This window comes from Mauremys reevesii, linkage group 4 (assembly GCF_016161935.1).
Source record: "Mauremys reevesii isolate NIE-2019 linkage group 4, ASM1616193v1, whole genome shotgun sequence".
In the NCBI taxonomy this organism is placed as follows: domain Eukaryota; kingdom Metazoa; phylum Chordata; order Testudines; family Geoemydidae; genus Mauremys; species Mauremys reevesii.
In genome coordinates, this window is record NC_052626.1 from 113,615,677 (window position 1) to 113,632,628 (window position 16,952).

Sequence of the window (16,952 nt, forward strand, 5' to 3'; positions counted from 1 at the left end):
TGATTAAAACTCTACTATCTACACAATATACATAGACATAAAATGTAAAAACTTAAATATCTTAGAAACAGTAGCCAGTTGTTTTAATTGTCATATTTGAATTCAGCACATCAAAATACATAATAAATAGCACATTTTATCTCTGAAGTAGACAACTTCTCAAAAATTGTAGACCAGTGTTATTAAGGTTTTCTTATATAGCGCTTTTATCCAACGCGCTTTACAATAGTTAGCTAACAGTACAAACAACATTTGGAAAGATTAAGTGGTCCACCAAGACCCTCGGCAATTTTCAAGTGGTCTGCGAAAATAAAAGTTTGAGAACCAGCGCTCTATATTAAGACTAGATGAACCCATAAAGCTAGTAGTCCCTTTTGGCTTTTTTTTTTAATTCTCTGCTTTGTTCTTTTGCTACATGGTGGGAAAAAAACCTACCACCACCACCATGAAAAAACAAAACAACTATATTTTTAATTTTTCATAATTTAAATCTGGTAGAAAATTCTACGTTGGCCACAGACCTCAATACTGAGGCAAATATTTCTTTTTTGTGTGGATTTTAAAAGGGAAAGTGGGGGACAGAACAAGAACAAAACCTTTCAATCTCTCTGCTTCATAACATGCCCTTAGGTGACTATTTCCTGTCTTTGCAGGAAGTTGGCGTTATTATCTACTTGGTGTATCTAAATACTCTAATCCTATGCTACATTTACACAAACGTATGAACCAAACTGCTGACCTGCAGGTAATCTGGCCAGGGAGCTAACGGGCACATGATGTATACTATTTCCAGATTTGGAAACCACCTTCATTTTTCTTGAGAGCAGCAGCAATAAGGTAATTTTTCCAGTTTGTTTTTTTCCTCACTTATTTAATCATGTTAACTATTAAAATATTATAATTTAGGTTTAGGACTGTCAGTTTAGATTGGTCATGCAAAATTTATTTTTCTAGAGGTAACCAGGTCACAATAATCAATATACACCCTACATGTAAAGGAGATGATGGCATAAGAATAAGTAAGGGTTTCCCCTCAAGTCTGTTTTTACATTATGGTAAATATTTCAGAGAGAGTTACATCTAGATTAATTTGTCCATTTGCCTGCTAATCATCTTCAGCTGCTCTCCTCTTTGTATTATCTTTAACTGAGAATTGAAGGGCTGCTTCTTTTTTATTCTGCTCCTGTATCCCCTTATACTATAATCCTTTTCGATCTCACCATGTAGGAGAGAACTTGGATGAGACACATCTGGAACTCACAGCTGCCGAAGGAAGGAGCAATAATGAACCAATGTCTCAGCATAATTAGGTGTTTTGCACTGCTGGATGTGCCATCTTTCAGATGAGATGTTAAATTGTGATAATTTAAGATCATATAGGGATTCTTATAAGAGAAGCCATGTTAATCCCAGAATACTGGTCAAATTACATCATTACATCCAGTTTACCTAAATTCTACTTGTAATTTAATTGGTATACTCTTTTCATTTTCAGCCTTAAATCATTATGTAGCATTAAACAGCGGCCACAGTTCAGCTCAGAAGTGGCTGCACTGCAGTGATAGTTGACATCTGGGTGTTGTGAGGTTTAATTAGTTCATGGTTTTTTCAAGGAGCTTTAATATCCTCAGCTGGAAGGTATTAGAGAAGAATAGAGACTGCGATTTTAAAAGGGAGTTAAGACAATGGGAGTTGGGTGCCTAACTCCCTTAAACCCCTTTGAAAATCTTCATGTAAGTGTTGTTATTTCAAGTGTCTTTGATTCATGTCCCAGCAAGAGTGGATTTTAACACTGAGCTCCTCCTGAATAAAAGGGGGTAAGGAATTATTTAAAAAGCAATACAAACAACCTTCCCACCAGAAAATGAAACTGTAAAACAGGCAAATAAAGCAGCCTCCTCAGAATGAGAATATCCATCAGAAATGAGTGAAGGTAGGCACATGTCTAGCACCAGATGGATCACCAAAGACCAAAGCGATTCATAGCCCAAAATGATTTTTCTTTTGCTATTTGGAGAAGAGAGGGGAAAGGTAGTGAAGGACTGAACCATAAGAAAAACAAACTCTGTCTTTAAGAAATTGAGATAGGAATGAGCCTGGAAGTTCTAGATCAGTAAATCTGACCTTGGTATTAACAAAACCCAGGAAACAAGGAGTTCACAGACAACAAGAAAACCACGAAGTTGAGAACTCACCAGTATCACAGTCCCTTAAGGGGAAATTTTCTAAGATGGAAGACACACAGGACAATCTGACAGGATTTTGACATGGTGATGTAGATCATCAATGCATGAAGCTTATGTAAGTACATCAGAGGTGTAAGGTTTCCATGACTAGAGAAAGAAGTGAATGGTACATGACAGGAAACTGGAGAAGGACCAATTCTGTCTGTCCAGCACATAAATGACTTGAAGGACACGACCATTAAAGGGGGGGCAGTGTGGTCTAATGGCTAGGATACTAAACTAGGACTAATGAGCCCTAGATTCACTTCCTGGCTCTGCCACTGACCTTGTGTGAGACCTTGGGTACATCACTTAACTTCTGCACCTCTGATTCCCCTCTCACTCTTTGCCAGTTTAGACTGCAGTCTCTTCAGGGCTTGGGCTGTCTCTCACTATTGGTTTGTACAGTGCCTACAGCAATGGGGACCCCAGGCTCAGCTGCTGTGGTGTCCTATTTGTGACAGGTACATGGCATTCCTTGAGAGGTATTGCCAGCTCTGAATAAAAGCCAGGTGCCTGTATTCTGCAGAAAATTTAACCTACATCTTTTGGCCAGGTCCTTTAGATTTCTGTGGCACCTTTGTGCATCAGACTGGAAATTCCCAGGCAGCTTCAGATAAATTAAAATTGTGGTTTATTAAATACAAGAACAAATAATGCTTTCACTAGAGCAGTGGTTCTTAACCTTTACTGCAGCCTGCACCCCTTTGGTTCTCAAAATATGTTCTTGCACCCCTTAAACCTAGATATATTTTTTGTTTGTATATTACAGTAATCATTAAAAAAATGTATAATGTTAATAAATACACAGTTTGATGAAACAAAGTAGTTGTACTTACGTGCCTGTGCTTAATTAGTGCACTATAGTATTCACAGTGTTATTTATTCTAATGTTGAACTCAAGTTCATTGTGCCCCCAATTTTCAATGCGTGTCACACAGATTTTTGTACTGGCAATTCATAACTGTGTTATAGAAATCGTCATAGGGAAGCTGGAGGTTTGGGCAGCTGCACAGATGGCATTTGGGGATTCTGGCACCCAAGAAAGGCAGCATTTCTATGAACTCCCTAGATTTTTACAGACCTTTATTTTTAAAACTCACCTCACAGGGCAGCACCTGTTGCCTGCAATACAGCATGTATGCCAATAGCTGCAAGAGAGGAACAGGTCACCTCACATCTCTCTCTTTGGCTACATCTATAGCTGGAGTTAGGACTGTGATTCCCAGCTCACGTAGACATACTCATGCTAACTCTCCTCAAGCTACCGTGCTAAAATAATAGTGCAGCCACTGTAGCACAGGCAGTGGTGATCGATGGAACAGGCTTGCCACACCAAGTACAGACCCACAGGTCCAGGTGTGTTTGTACTCAGGGCAGATAGCCTGTGCTGGCAGTTGCCGCTGCCCGTGCTACCGCAGCCACACAACTATTGTTAGTGTGCTAGTTCAATGAGAGCTAGTGTGAACGTGGGCACAAGCTGGGAATCATACCCCCATTCCAAGTGTAGATGTAGCCTTTGCTATAACAGGGATGTACATTTTCCCCAAAACCCATCTGGATTACTCTATGTAGCTCCCTTCCTGCTATTCTGATTCAGCCATCTTGTTAGAAAACCCTAAGCTAAAGCTTAACCACTGGACCATGTGGAGAGTTCCCATGTGCATCTCATCCTAGGAGTCACTCCAGTTAGGAGCAGTGATGGAAGTCGATGCACATGCTGCTTGCTGCCTCACCACCTCTTACAAATCAAGAGGACAGGTCAGAAAGGAAAACATCAGTAACTCAGGCCTATCAGCAAATGAAGGATACTCAGTTAAGGGCTCCAATGCTACACAATGCAAAGTGCCACAGGCTACAGCACCTAGTTCTGCCTAACGCAAAAAAGGCTGGATTTCAGGACTGTGCAGACTCCAGAAGAATGTTAAGTGGGTTTTATTTAAAGGCATTTCTAGCTCTCTCATTATTGTAATATCTGAGCAAAAAAATTAAAATCAATGCAGTGCTCGGGTTCTACAGTCTGTTTGGGTGTGCTGTCTTTAGTATGTAATGGTTCCTTATTAAAGTGTGATTAGGTGACCAGAGGCCTTTGGTCATCTGGTGTTGATAAATAACATATCTAAGTTCTGTTTTGTTAATAATTTGTCTAGGTTTCTAGGAGGTCACTAATTACCACGATATCTGATTATTTTTTCTATAACAGATAGTGTCTTGAATGGGCAGTGAAATTTTAACATCCAGTTTTCCACAGTCCAAGACAAAAGTGTGTTTATCACGACAGCTAATTAAACTTAGCATAATGTACCTAAAAAAGAAGTTACCACTAACATTGTTTAGAAGGAATCCGCTGGGTATGCCTAAATGATATTTGATGAGTGGAAAAAATGAACATTTTTAGCAGGGAAATATGTTTGGGACCTGCTAGACTTTTCCTTTTTTTTCCAATTGCTTTATTGGGATAAGGGCCAAATACTGTACCTGGTTTACACACTAATAAGGGTCAAGCAAGCTCCCACATGAACTGGCCATACCCTGGGTGAATCATCCTGAATGATGACTATCCCACTAAAAAAGGGAATTGTTGCATCTTTTGCTTGTTACATGAAAATGACAATAAGAAACGGTCACAGGGCCACAGTTGTGTCCCAGATAATCATGTTTACTAAATATATACAAGTAAGCCCTCCTTAGATATATACAGTGTAAGTGCCACTAGAGGGTTCACAAGCTATTTAAAGGTATGCTAAACTACAGGCATGGTAATAGACCAACACCTATTCCACGCTTGTGAGCTGCTGTGGCAGGGGAATAACCCCTGTAAGTAAGACATACTCAAAGACTGAAATGAGCTACACTGCCATAAAATACCCAAGGCTGGCCCACGTCAGCTGATCTGGGCTCAGAGGCTTGGGCTGCGAGGCTGTAAAATAGCAGCATAGATGTCCACGCTCAGACATCCAAGCTCAGACATCTATGCTGTAATCTTGTGGCCACACAGTGCGAACCCTAGTCAGTGGATGTGGGCCAGTCATGGGTGTTTTGTTGCAGGGTAGAGATAACCTTTTGTTATCTCACCCCCATGCTCCCCAGCCCTAAGGCTTGTGAAGATGTAGCAGACCTCCCCTGGATAGTTCTGGATGCTGGCCCATTAGGTTCTCCTGAGCCTGGCAAGGTGTTTGGATGCTTTTGGCTCTCCAGCCAATTCAAAGTCTTCTCCTTCTAGGCAGGGAAAAAATAAAAATACAAGAATCCAAATAAACAGGCCTTCTGCAACTAAGTTCTTCAGCACTCAATGTAGATGTTTTTGTTCCCCCCAGGGCTGACCACAGTCCCTATTACAGGGTTCAATAGTCTTTTGCCTTCCTCAGGTTATCTATCCTTTTTCCTTAAGTGCAGAATCCACTGCACTACCTCTCCACATGGCATCACAGGCTCCCCATAGGTACTGCCTCTACTATAAGTACCAGCCCCAGGACCTGGAGTCATCAGCATTCTATCCTGAGCTCAAGATGGCCCTGCTCCAACTTTTTCCCAGGGGTACCACCCATAACACCTGTCTCTGGTTAGGCCCTTTTTCTGTTAAGGCACCTCCAACCTCCCTAAGCCCTTTCTCTGGCTCCCTTTACACAGCAAACCCAGCATAGGTTCTACCCAAATCCTGGCATCCTTGTCATTCAAGAGCCATTTAACACACTGCTCCTCTCTCCAACTCTGCTACTTCACACACCTTCACACTATATACTCTTATGTCCTGCTTCTGAAGCAGGCCTTGCTCCTTCCCAGCCACTTGATCTCTGAAAGCCTGACCATAAAGGAGCTGTTACCTTGTAACAATAGTACTAGCCAAGCCTTTCCTGTAAAAAGGCATTCTGTTAGCTGAAGGTAACAGATAGATGCAGTGTCCTAAGGTGGTGCTGGAGGGTTTACCACTGCCATTGGGTTGGGAGTGCAGCTGTTCTGCTTATGACCATTTCTACCTATTTCCCCTTCAACAGCAACGACTCCCTACTGTAAAGCAGGGGCAGAATGGACTTCAAAGCTTATAGAGGGAGACCACCTGCACCAGTAAGAAGGAGAACTTCAGCTCCCTCTTCAGCCTACTTCCCCCATCCACTAGAACTCATCTGTTATTACTTCTCTGATACTGCCTGAAGCTCCAGGCTTAGCAAATCAGTTTTTTTCTCCTTGCACCACATATACAGTAACTCCTCACTTGACGTTGTAGTTATGTTCCTGAAAAATGCGACTTTAAGTGAATCCAATTTCCCCATAAGAATTAATGTAAATGGGGGGGGGTTAGGTTCCCAGGCAGCTTCCCCTACTCTGCAAGCACGAAAGGCGGGGGGTTCGACCTTCAGCCCGCCCACTCCACTCCTTCCCACAAGCCCCCACCCTTGACCCGCCTCTTCTCCTGCCCATCTCCTACCCCTTTACTTCGCTCGCTGTGTCCTGGCTCCTCCCCTCTCCCTCCCCTCCCTTCCCTTCTAAACGCCAAACCAGCTGATTGCCGCAGAGGGGAGGAAGTGGGGAGGCGCACCGAGTCCTTGCTCCTTCCCCCTCCCTTCTGGCCTGGGCAATCAGCTGGCTTGCCGCGTTCGAGAGGCAGGGGGAGCCTGCGTGCCAAGTCCTCACTCCTCCCCCACCACGCTTCCAAAACGCCACAAGCCAGCTGATTGCTGTGGGAAGGAGGCGGGGGGAGAAGGAGGGGGAAGTCGCTGATCTGCAGAGTCTGCCAGCGTGCAGGAGGTGCTGTGGGGAGGGGGCCGTAGGGAGGCTGCCAGCTGTGGAGAAAGCAGGCAGCCAAACAATGTAAGAGTGGAGCATTGCACAACTTTAAATGAGTATGCTCCCTAACTGATCAGCAACGTAACAACGAAACAACTTTAAGCGGGACGACTTTAAGTGAGGAGTTACTGTATATATTATGCAGTATAATAAAACCCAACTGCTAGTCCTCTTGGACCATCAGCAGATTCCAGCCCCTCACTTGCCAAAACCTCCAGAGATGGAGTAAATTCTCAATCACTTTTTTGCAAGCTTCAGCCTTGTCCAACTACCACCATCCTGGGCTGCTACATCTATCCATGCTCCCTGTAATCTTCCCCATCCCTTTCCAGGCTTACTTTTGATCCCCTCCAATTTTGCTCCCAACCACACATCTTAGATCACCTGAAAATTCACACTTCCTTTCCCCATTATTTCAGCTGCCCTGGCTTAGGTGGGACTCATGCATTGCATGATGACATCAGAGATGATGTACCGGGAGGGAGCCCATGCTAGTTTTGACACAAGCCATCTCAGTAATTAGTCACCATGGTAAGAAACAGAGGGATAGCCGTGTTAGTCTGTATCCAAAAAAACAATGAGGAGTCCGGTGGCACATTAAAGACTAACAGATTTATTTGGGCATAAGTTTTCGTGGCTAAAAAACCCCACTTCTTCAGATGCATGGAGTGAAAATTACAGAAGGGAGTTACCTTACAAGTGGAGACCCAATGTTGACAAGGCCAATTCAGTCAGGGTGGATGTGGTCCACTCCCAATAATTGATGAGGAGGTGTCAATACCAAGAGAGGGAAAATTGCTTTTGTAGTGCGCCAGCCACTCCCAGTCACTATTCAAGCCCAAATTAATGGTGTTAAGTTTGCAAACGAATTGCAGCTATGCAGTTTCTCTTTGAAGTCTGTTTTTGAAGTTTTTCTGATGAAGGATGGCTACTTTTAAATCAGTTATTGAATGTGTTCTTCTACCGGCTTTTTATGTTACCATTCCTGATGTCTGATGTGTCCATTTATTCTTTTACGTAGAGACTGTCCCATTTGGCCAATGTACATGGCAGAGGGGCATTTCTGGCACATGATGGCATATATCACATTAGTAGATGTGCAGGTGAATGAGCCTCTGATGGTGTGGCTGATGTGGTTGTGTCCTCTGATGGCGTCACTACAGCAGATACGGGGACAGAGTAGGCAACAGGGTTTGTTAAAGGGATTGGTTCCTGGGTTTGTGTTTCTGTGTTCTGGTGTGTAGTTGCTGGTGAGTATTTGCTTCAGGTTGGGGGGGCTGTCTGTGAGCGAGGACTGGCCTGCCTCCCAAGGTCTGTGAGAGTGAGGGATTGTTTTCCAGATAGGTTGTAGATCATTGATGATGTGCTGGAGAGGTTTTAGCTAGGGGCTGTTCTCACTACAAAAAGTGGGTGGCTCACTAAAAAAGCAATTTTTCCTCTCTTGGTATTGACACCTCATCAATTATTGGGAGTGGATCACATCCACCCTGACTGAATTGGCCTTATCAACACTGGGGGGGCTCCACTCGTAAGGTAACTCCCTTCTGTAATTTTCACTCCATACAGCTAAAGAAGTTGGGGGTTTTACGCATGAAATCTTATGCCCAAATAAATCTGTTGGTCTTTAAGGTGCCACCGGACTCTTCATTGTTTTCATGGTAAGAAAACATCTGAAAACTAGGCAATAATTAACTGGACTGGTGTGAAAGTTTCCTCAGGCTGATGTGTGCCTTGTTGGATCTGAGAGGAGTGCCTTTATGCAGGTCTTGTCCCAGCCAGCCCCACCAAGCCACTTTGCCTTAGAAGTGATAATAGGATCAGTGTTAGAAATGAGATTAGAGAACTGAATTTGAACATTTTGTTACAACTAAATGGATTAAACTGGTAGGTTTAGTGAAGCTAAGCAGTCACGTTTCCCCCTGAAACATAACTATAAAATCATTGTTTAGAAGCTCTCCTCCCATTCCTTGCAAAGCTGCTTAGTTTACACATTTTAAATAAGACATTGGGCTAAATATTAAATCATTAACATTCTTTAAAGGGCTCCTTCCCCCCTTAGCGGTTACAGGCCAAAGCCTTTAGTAGGGGATTGAGGTTAAATTGAAGATGCTGTGTCTCCAGCTAACCTTGCTGTACAGCTGGTTTTATTAGCTAATTTAGAGCAAACTCCACTCAGCTGGTGGACTTTTTTTGTACGATAGCAGCTAATTATAAGAACCCTTAGTGGCTAGTTCCTTTTATACCCGTGTTTACCAAGAATAACTCTAATTTTGTCTACACATATAAAGTAGAACTTAAATCAGTTTAAAAGAAATGTAATTAACCAATTTAACCTCCTATATGGACACTCTTATATTGGTTTAAACAGATAAGGCTGTTTTTAACCAATATGAGTATCCAGTTGTGATGGCCACCCTCACAGGTAACAAACACACTAGGGATTGAACCAGGGACATTCAGAGCTAAAAATCACAAGCTGCTAACCTCTTGAACTAAAGTTTGCCACAGTTTGTACCTTCTATTGATAGGCATAAAAGGGGACTTGCAACATATGCTGACCAGTGAGTTACACATTCACAGAGTTGCACCAGTTTAACTAAATTAACTAAAGATTTTAAGCCAAATTGGTGCTGCTTTCTGTGTGGCCCAGACCTTGGTTAAAGTCACTGTAGTTACATGAAGCCTAAATTGCTACAATAAGGCACACTTTTCAACCACAAGCAAAGGTGAGTGGAGTACTTACACCAACTGAACTAAATCTATTTTCAAATTAGTACCACTTTTTTCTGTGGACAAGGCCTGTAAGGAGAATCTCTTTCTGTCTCAGGTACTTACATAGTCCCATCATGGTAGAATCTGAGCCTTGCACGATCGTTACTGTATTTATCCTCACAACACCTCCATGAGGTAGGGGAGTGGTATCATCTCCATTTTACAGATGGGGAATTGAGGGCCAGCAAAATTAAGGCCCAGATACACAAAGGGACACTAAATCTCTGATTTACTCTCCACTGCAATCCACAAAATCCAGCTCAGCTGCCACATAACCATATAGGCACCTAATCTCACTCAGCCCCTAAATTTTCTACTGTAAAAATTCCCTAAGTGTCCAAATTTCTGCCTCTGGGCATGTGAACTGCTTCCTTGCTCTAATCTCCTGTGATTTCTCTGGCTGAAGGTGTTCCGCTTTGGGTAAATACCATACTGAGAAAGAGAGATGTGGGGAGACCCAGGGTCCAGACTCCCTGCTCCAATGACTATTTAATTATTTATTCAAACTGGAACAGCTTCAGTAGGAGAAACTGAGGGAGCCCTACACCAAAAATGCCCCATGCACAGTGGATAGAGCACTCCCTTGAGAGATGTGCGAGACCCTTGTTTAAATTTTTTCTCCCCTGCAGGCAGAGGGGTAATTGAATCCAGATCTCCCACATCCCAGATGAAGTGTTCTTGGGCAAAACAGGTACAGTATTTGGCCTTTATCCCAATAAAGCAATTGAAAAAAAGGAAAAGCCTAGCAGGTCCCAAACATATTTCCCTGCAAAAAATGTTTGGTTTATCCAGTCATCAAATATCATTTAGGCATCCATGTATTGCAGATGTTGAATTTAATTATTTCGCCATATATTTTGTTAAACATTCCTCAACACCGCTTATCACTGCTACTCGAGTGTGGAAATTACATCCACACACATGGGTAAGAACTGGAGTGAATCAAAATGAAGAGCCCTACAAGGCAGTGTTCCCCTCACTCTCCAGAGGGGTTGAGCTGCAAATGGCAGTGGAGGAAGAGAAAGAAATTAAGCAATGTATCTAAATAATAAGAAAACCCAACATAGTTCTTGTTAGGGTAAATCCATGTTCTCAGTAAAACCTTAGTTAAGCCAATTAATAACTAGATACAACACTACACACAATATTGCCACTAAGGCTATACCTGCTGATCCAGGGGTGCTTGGGATCTTATAGCAAACTTACTATGTATGCAGCCTTTTATGCAACAGGTATTACAAAATAAAGCACCTGATTCGCTGGCACAAGTTCCCGCTGGGTGAGTATCTGCCATAAACACACAGGTCAGAACATGCTAGCCAATTTGCAGTTATTGAAATCATGATGACTACTTTTTCTTTAAAAAATTCCACCCTCCACTGCCCAGGTTTAAAGTAGTAAAACCCTGAGGAGCCAAAAGGACCTCGAGGCCTATAGCCCTGTCTACATTAGCACAATTTTCAGGAACATTCAAGTGAGTAAAAATGTTTGGTTTTGAAGAGCAGATTTGATACAACACTGAATCAGAATTCAACCCCTACTGTAAGGAGTGGAGTGGCAGAGAAGTTGTATGTACAGCCTTACCTCTCTCTCCTACCATTGTCTGTACAACATTCCATTGACATGTCAACAACCCCAGATATGGATACCCCCACAATATGCAGCTTGAGCTCATTTCTGTTTTTTCCTCATTATTTACATCTTCCACCATCCATCCCCTTCCAAAACTAAAATTCACTCAATTTTGCTTATCTACTTTAAAAAAAATACCCAGAACTTTTATAGCAAAGAAGTCGGACTTACAGCATTACGGTGAGCATAATTAATATGCAGTCTGCTGTAATGTAAGACTGGAAACTCAAAGGGTTGAATTTTATACATATAGGAGAAGCACACAAGGAAATACATTATTGAGAATATTCTTGCTTCAATCTAGACAGTTGGTTCATGACAAGGTCCAGCCGTGTAGGACAACTGTTGATTCACCATCCTTTTGGTATAAATGGGCAGCACACAGATCCAGAATGTCCTGTTATAAGTGTGTCCCATATGATGAGTTCAACAGAACTATCCTATTACTGAGTAATGTCTTCTCAGATCTGTTTTTCTTTAAAATAATTAAATAACCATTGTCTTTTAAATCTAATTAACATGGTTTAACTTCTTAGAAATTTTAGGACTCATACAATTATGACAACAAATATAAACAAGAAAACAAAGAACCCAGCACCCCAATTCACAGTTCCGTTGTAATCCATAGACCACATTGCCTCCATTTACAAATGTGTAACTGAGCTACAAAAAGCCAAGACTACCCTCATAATTTTAAGGGAAGACAAATGCTAAAGTTACACAAAGTTAAGCTCAAAAAGCCGGTAATCCTCCACACAACATCCAAACATTTGATTATCCAACGTCATAAAAAGCCTGCTGAGCACTAAGAGCAAGTTATTACTGCATGCCAGAACCTTGGGGGCACACGCTTAAACGGACCACCAAAGAAAATGAAATGCCATGACATGCAGAAAGGAGAGGATTTCACGCAGTGAAATCACAAACTTGCTGTCAGTGTTGAGCTGTACTAAAGAGAGATACTTGGAAGAAGGGAGGTGATACAGCCCTGAGTTCTAGAATACGGGCCTGATTCTCCACTGCCTTGAACCTTGTGTTGTCATTTACATCCATACAAAGTGGGTATAAAATGCCATAGATCACAATGGCAGCATTTGACATGCTCACTTAGCACAGATGTAAACAGTATGGCCAAACCCAAGTGTTCAGAAACTTTAGAAAACCAAAACATGTGGAGTTAAGGTGACTCATTCTGCCCAAAAGGACAGCTGCACATTCTCAACTCTGGCCCCATTACAATGGCAATGAGGACCGGGAACAGTTCCTAACTCCTCCCCAGCAAGCCCATTTCTTTCTGTGCCTATCACAACTTCAAATCAGCACTCTTGTTATGGTTGAAAAGCACTCTCTCACACTTTTCAGAACATCAATTGCACCGATATGTCAGCCTTTGAAAACCTAGAAATACGGATGATATCGAGCACTGTGGAGATGCCTACAGTAGGAGAGACCCTCAGACCACATCCTCACTAAGGAAAAGTTGCATATAGGGCAGGCTAACTGAACACTAGATGGCTACACCTACTCTCTACTTGACCATTTCTTCTACTCTGGACAAACTACCCCAGAGCTGCCTGATGTTACCATCCTTGAACTTTGTCCTAGGAAGCCTCTCTGAACATCATGCACACTTACTTCTGTCCGCTAGTGCAGTGTCATGAATACTACCGGCTTCATACGGATTCCCCACAGCAAGAATGAAGTATACGGTAGCCTTACCTCTGCCCCCTACAGTTGACAAAAGCCACTGATATACTTGCCAATTTGGGGACTTCAAAAAGCAGCTTGCACAGAGGCAGAGAAATTTGCAGCCACAAACTGAAATTAAGACTCAGCTCCCGGCTGGTATTTCCTATTCCCATCACTACTCTTTTCTCATCCACTTTATCAAGGCCCTGAATCAGTAAGTAGCATACACACAGCGCTAGTAGAGCTCTCCCTGGCTTGAAACTCATCAAGCTGCTGTGTTTGGGGCCCACCTTACTGGGCCCCATGTGGTTTAAGCCTTTCGAGTCTGAACAGATCCCAATCAAAGCAGTGTCTGGATCTCTAGGCACACTATCAGGGTACAGATCCTCTGTCTTGCAGCCCCTTCTGAAAGCTGGGGCCATGTAGTCCAACTGCCTAGCCCCTAGGACCAGTGCTGACCCTTCAGATTCTTCTGTAGCTTAAGCACACCCTCCCCCAGAACTCCAGCGGTGTGGGCACTCTGGGTTTTCAGTTCATCTTTTCAGGGGCATGTGATAATGAAGCAAACATGCACACACAGACTTTGCACAGAATTCTAAAACACCATTGCATTTTACTTAGATAAAATGAGAGATCACAGATCTAGGAAAAGTAATATACACAACTGTATGCATTTGCTTACTTCAGTTTCCTCATCACTTTGCAGAGTTCTTTGGCCTTAGTAGAACTATCTGAGGTGTCCAGGATCCCCCCTTCTGCATCTTTTCTCTTGAGAATCATGGAGTCTCTCCCTCTTTCTGCTCCAAGTCAGCTTCCTTCCTTGCACCTTGGCTGGTTCCATAGTTAAACAGGGCCCCATGCTATGAAAGCATGCCTGCCTCATCCTCTTTTCTACTAAAGCTTCCTGTGTTTCTGAGTCTTCTTTAAGCTTCTGCTTTTCATTCCTATTTCTTTGTTCTGCCGCTAGGAATTGTCCACTCTCCACTTCCCCAGTACCCTACAGAAAAACTTAGTTGCATTGGTTTCCCTGGGCTTTCAGCCAAACCATTGTCCCAAAGTGTTTCCACCTGAACAAGCAACCAATAAAGGTCTAATGACCTACCATTGTCTCTGGTCTGTAGCTGGTTCTACAGCCCTGATAACAGATGGCTGTCTCCACATCCAGTGATGTATGCAAGGATATAAGAAGTTCATAACAATTTCATAGCATCAACCAGAATTCATAAATTGTACTGTTACTTGATCTTGCAGTCTCATTCTTGGGTTAGCATAAAAACAGGTAGAATCTCTGTAATGATGACATAGGCATGAGCTCAGTAACAGCAGAACGGGCATTTATTACTGGAAGAGCAGACAATAGGAGTTCCCCTCCTGTAGCTAGTGCTGACTCCAAAAAACACATTCACTTTTCTACAATCCCTGGGCAGAAGCACACCCCCCCCCTTACTTGGTCAGGGGACCTTGCCTTTTAGATAGGCAGGAAACACACCCTCTAGAGGCTGTCTATGGATGTGCCTTTCCAAGCCCAAATCTTAGCCAGCACAGTAACTCAGGTCCAGTACATAAACTGATTCTCCAAATCATCACAGTAAGCTATTTAAGCATGTGCCTAGCTTTACACAATCTGACTAGTATGTAAACTTAAGCATGTATGTAATTGTTTTCAGGATCAAGGCCTTCAAATGTTCTGAGATGTGGTTCAGCAATTAGCCCCCTTTACTATCTATCATACTTCTGTTTTTTAAAATGTTAATTTAATATTTTTGTAGTTTCTTAAAATATCAAGTAAACTTTTAGTCCATTGACTTTTGTCCTAATAATATATTGTAGTTTAAAAAATAATGATAATACAGAATGGATCCTAAATACAAAACCATCCCATTATGAAAGAATAAGCTATTAAAAATACCTATCATGGTATCATAAAGTAGTACACTAATCAAATATTATTTTTCACATGTCAATTAAATGTTTCATAGTGCTATATTAGTTGACAAAACAAAATTTTTTTTTTTCCAAAATTGCAAAGCTGAGCTTCTCAATGACTGCACTCATAAAATACTCACTCAGTATGCCAGCTTTCTTTGTACGGTATGGATAACATAGTATGGCTACATCAAGTGTTTACAAATCATGAATCAGGCTCCTCAAAATCATGAGTTTAAAAAAATAATTTTTGTGCTCTTTTTATTTGCCTTCTGGTTTTCAAGCCTTAACATTTCATTTTTTCCCCAAGGTTTTCTCTGTAACTATGATGATTAGAACCCTTTGAAAAATGAAAACTAAGATTCTCATGTAATCATGTCTCCAGGAGTTGGGGCTTTAAGAAAAACACCAAATATTGTTAAACTTGTGATAAAATTTGTGAGAGCTGGCAACAATGTGCTGCTTATGCTTGCAATTACCTGATATAGGTATGGAAATCTGGGGATCTGCAAGTGCAATTGGTGTGTATTAGGGATCCATTTATTTTAACTGGCGTGTACAGTCCTGTTATAAAATGCAACTAGCCCATGCCCATTTTTGCACAACCCATTGAACCCAGGGGCTATTTTTTCAATATGATGCAACTGATCTGGGAAAATTATTTTCACTAGCTACCTGAGTTTTTTTTCTTAGGGCAAAATGTGCATGTGCAAATTGTTATTATTTTGCAGGACTCAATGGGGCACATGGGTATTTGTCGAGTTTCAGTTACTTTTGCTGTGGTTTGCCAAGGCATAGTCAGTTTAACAAAATATGTGGGGAAATAATTAAATTCAACATCTGCAATACATGGCTTATGGACTTTTAAACAAATAATTGAAATCGCGTTTTTTTGTGTATTCATAAGCTGGAAAGAAATTTCTTGAAATTGAAAAACATTACCCCCCTCCTGGAGAATGCGGGCATCGATTCCGCTACCTCTCGCATACTAAGCGAGCGCTCTACCATTTGAGCTAATTCCCCGGCCCACAAAGTGCCTACTCAGTCATTCAGACATACGCAGCCCCCTCATCACGTGACCTGCTCCTTTCTCCCGGATTCCAGGAGCGGCAAGTTGTTGTCAGGCAGTTTCGCTACCTCCCTTCCTTGCTGTGGGCGTGGTTTTTTCCGTTGGCCAATGGAAGGGGTGATGGGCGAGGCTAGTTTTGTGTTTGCGGCCCTCGGCTTCCATCCCGCCCTCTGTATACCTTCATTGGTCGCAAACCGGTCTGAGTCTTTTACCAGCTGATTGGTCTAACCCGGTTTATTTTTAAACTGTACTCGCGACTATGATTGGGTAAAAAACACGCCTGTCACCGTGACGTTAAGCTGTTGCTAAGGCGGGAAGGTGGGAAATCACAGGGGCCCACCCGGACGCTCTGATTGGCCTTCAGGATCCCGTTCAGCCCGCCCTCGATCCCCATGTAGTCCACTGGCGTTGTCGTTCATATGTTATTGGCGGCCAAAGTAAAGCCAATGGGAGTCGGAATTTATGCTATTGTCCAATGGGAGTGTGCTCGGTGGGGACTTGGGCGTGTCAGGGAAGTGTGATTGGCAGGCGAGGAGGGGGAGCGAAGGAGAGCTCATAGGGTCTGATATGTCCGCCATCTTGAAGTGTCGGTGATGGTGGCGAGCGCTCGCTTTCCCGTCTGAGCCGAGGCAGACCGGGACCCGTGACGGGGAGACGCGCTCGCCAAGGTAGGGAGGTCCGGGGGGCTCCGGCCTGAGTCAACTACCCCCGGGGGTTATTCCCCCTCCCTGACGCTCTGCCCCAATGCACGGGCCCGGTGAGCGCTCTCCTCCCCCAGCCCTGCGCAGGGGCTAAGGGGGGCGCGTCTTCCTGTTCCCCGGAGTCTGCGGGCTGGTCTTGGAGTCCTCCTCCCG

At 42.9% G+C, this 16,952-nt stretch overlaps 1 protein-coding gene across 15 annotated transcripts in view; it reads left to right on the top strand.

Annotated features, from left to right (window-relative positions):
* Positions 1-16,410: 16,410 nt before the first annotated feature.
* Positions 16,411-16,952, top strand: part of PPP6R3 (protein phosphatase 6 regulatory subunit 3) — a 129,943-nt gene continuing 129,401 nt past the window's right edge. For 13 of the 15 annotated variants that reach the window (XM_039534888.1, XM_039534889.1, XM_039534887.1 and 10 more), the window contains exon 1: positions 16,412-16,766. The gene's annotated coding sequence lies outside the window, so the exon portion shown is untranslated. Of the gene's footprint in view, positions 16,767-16,952 lie in introns of all 15 variants that reach the window. The other 2 variants (XM_039534899.1, XM_039534898.1) reach the window with 2 other exon arrangements.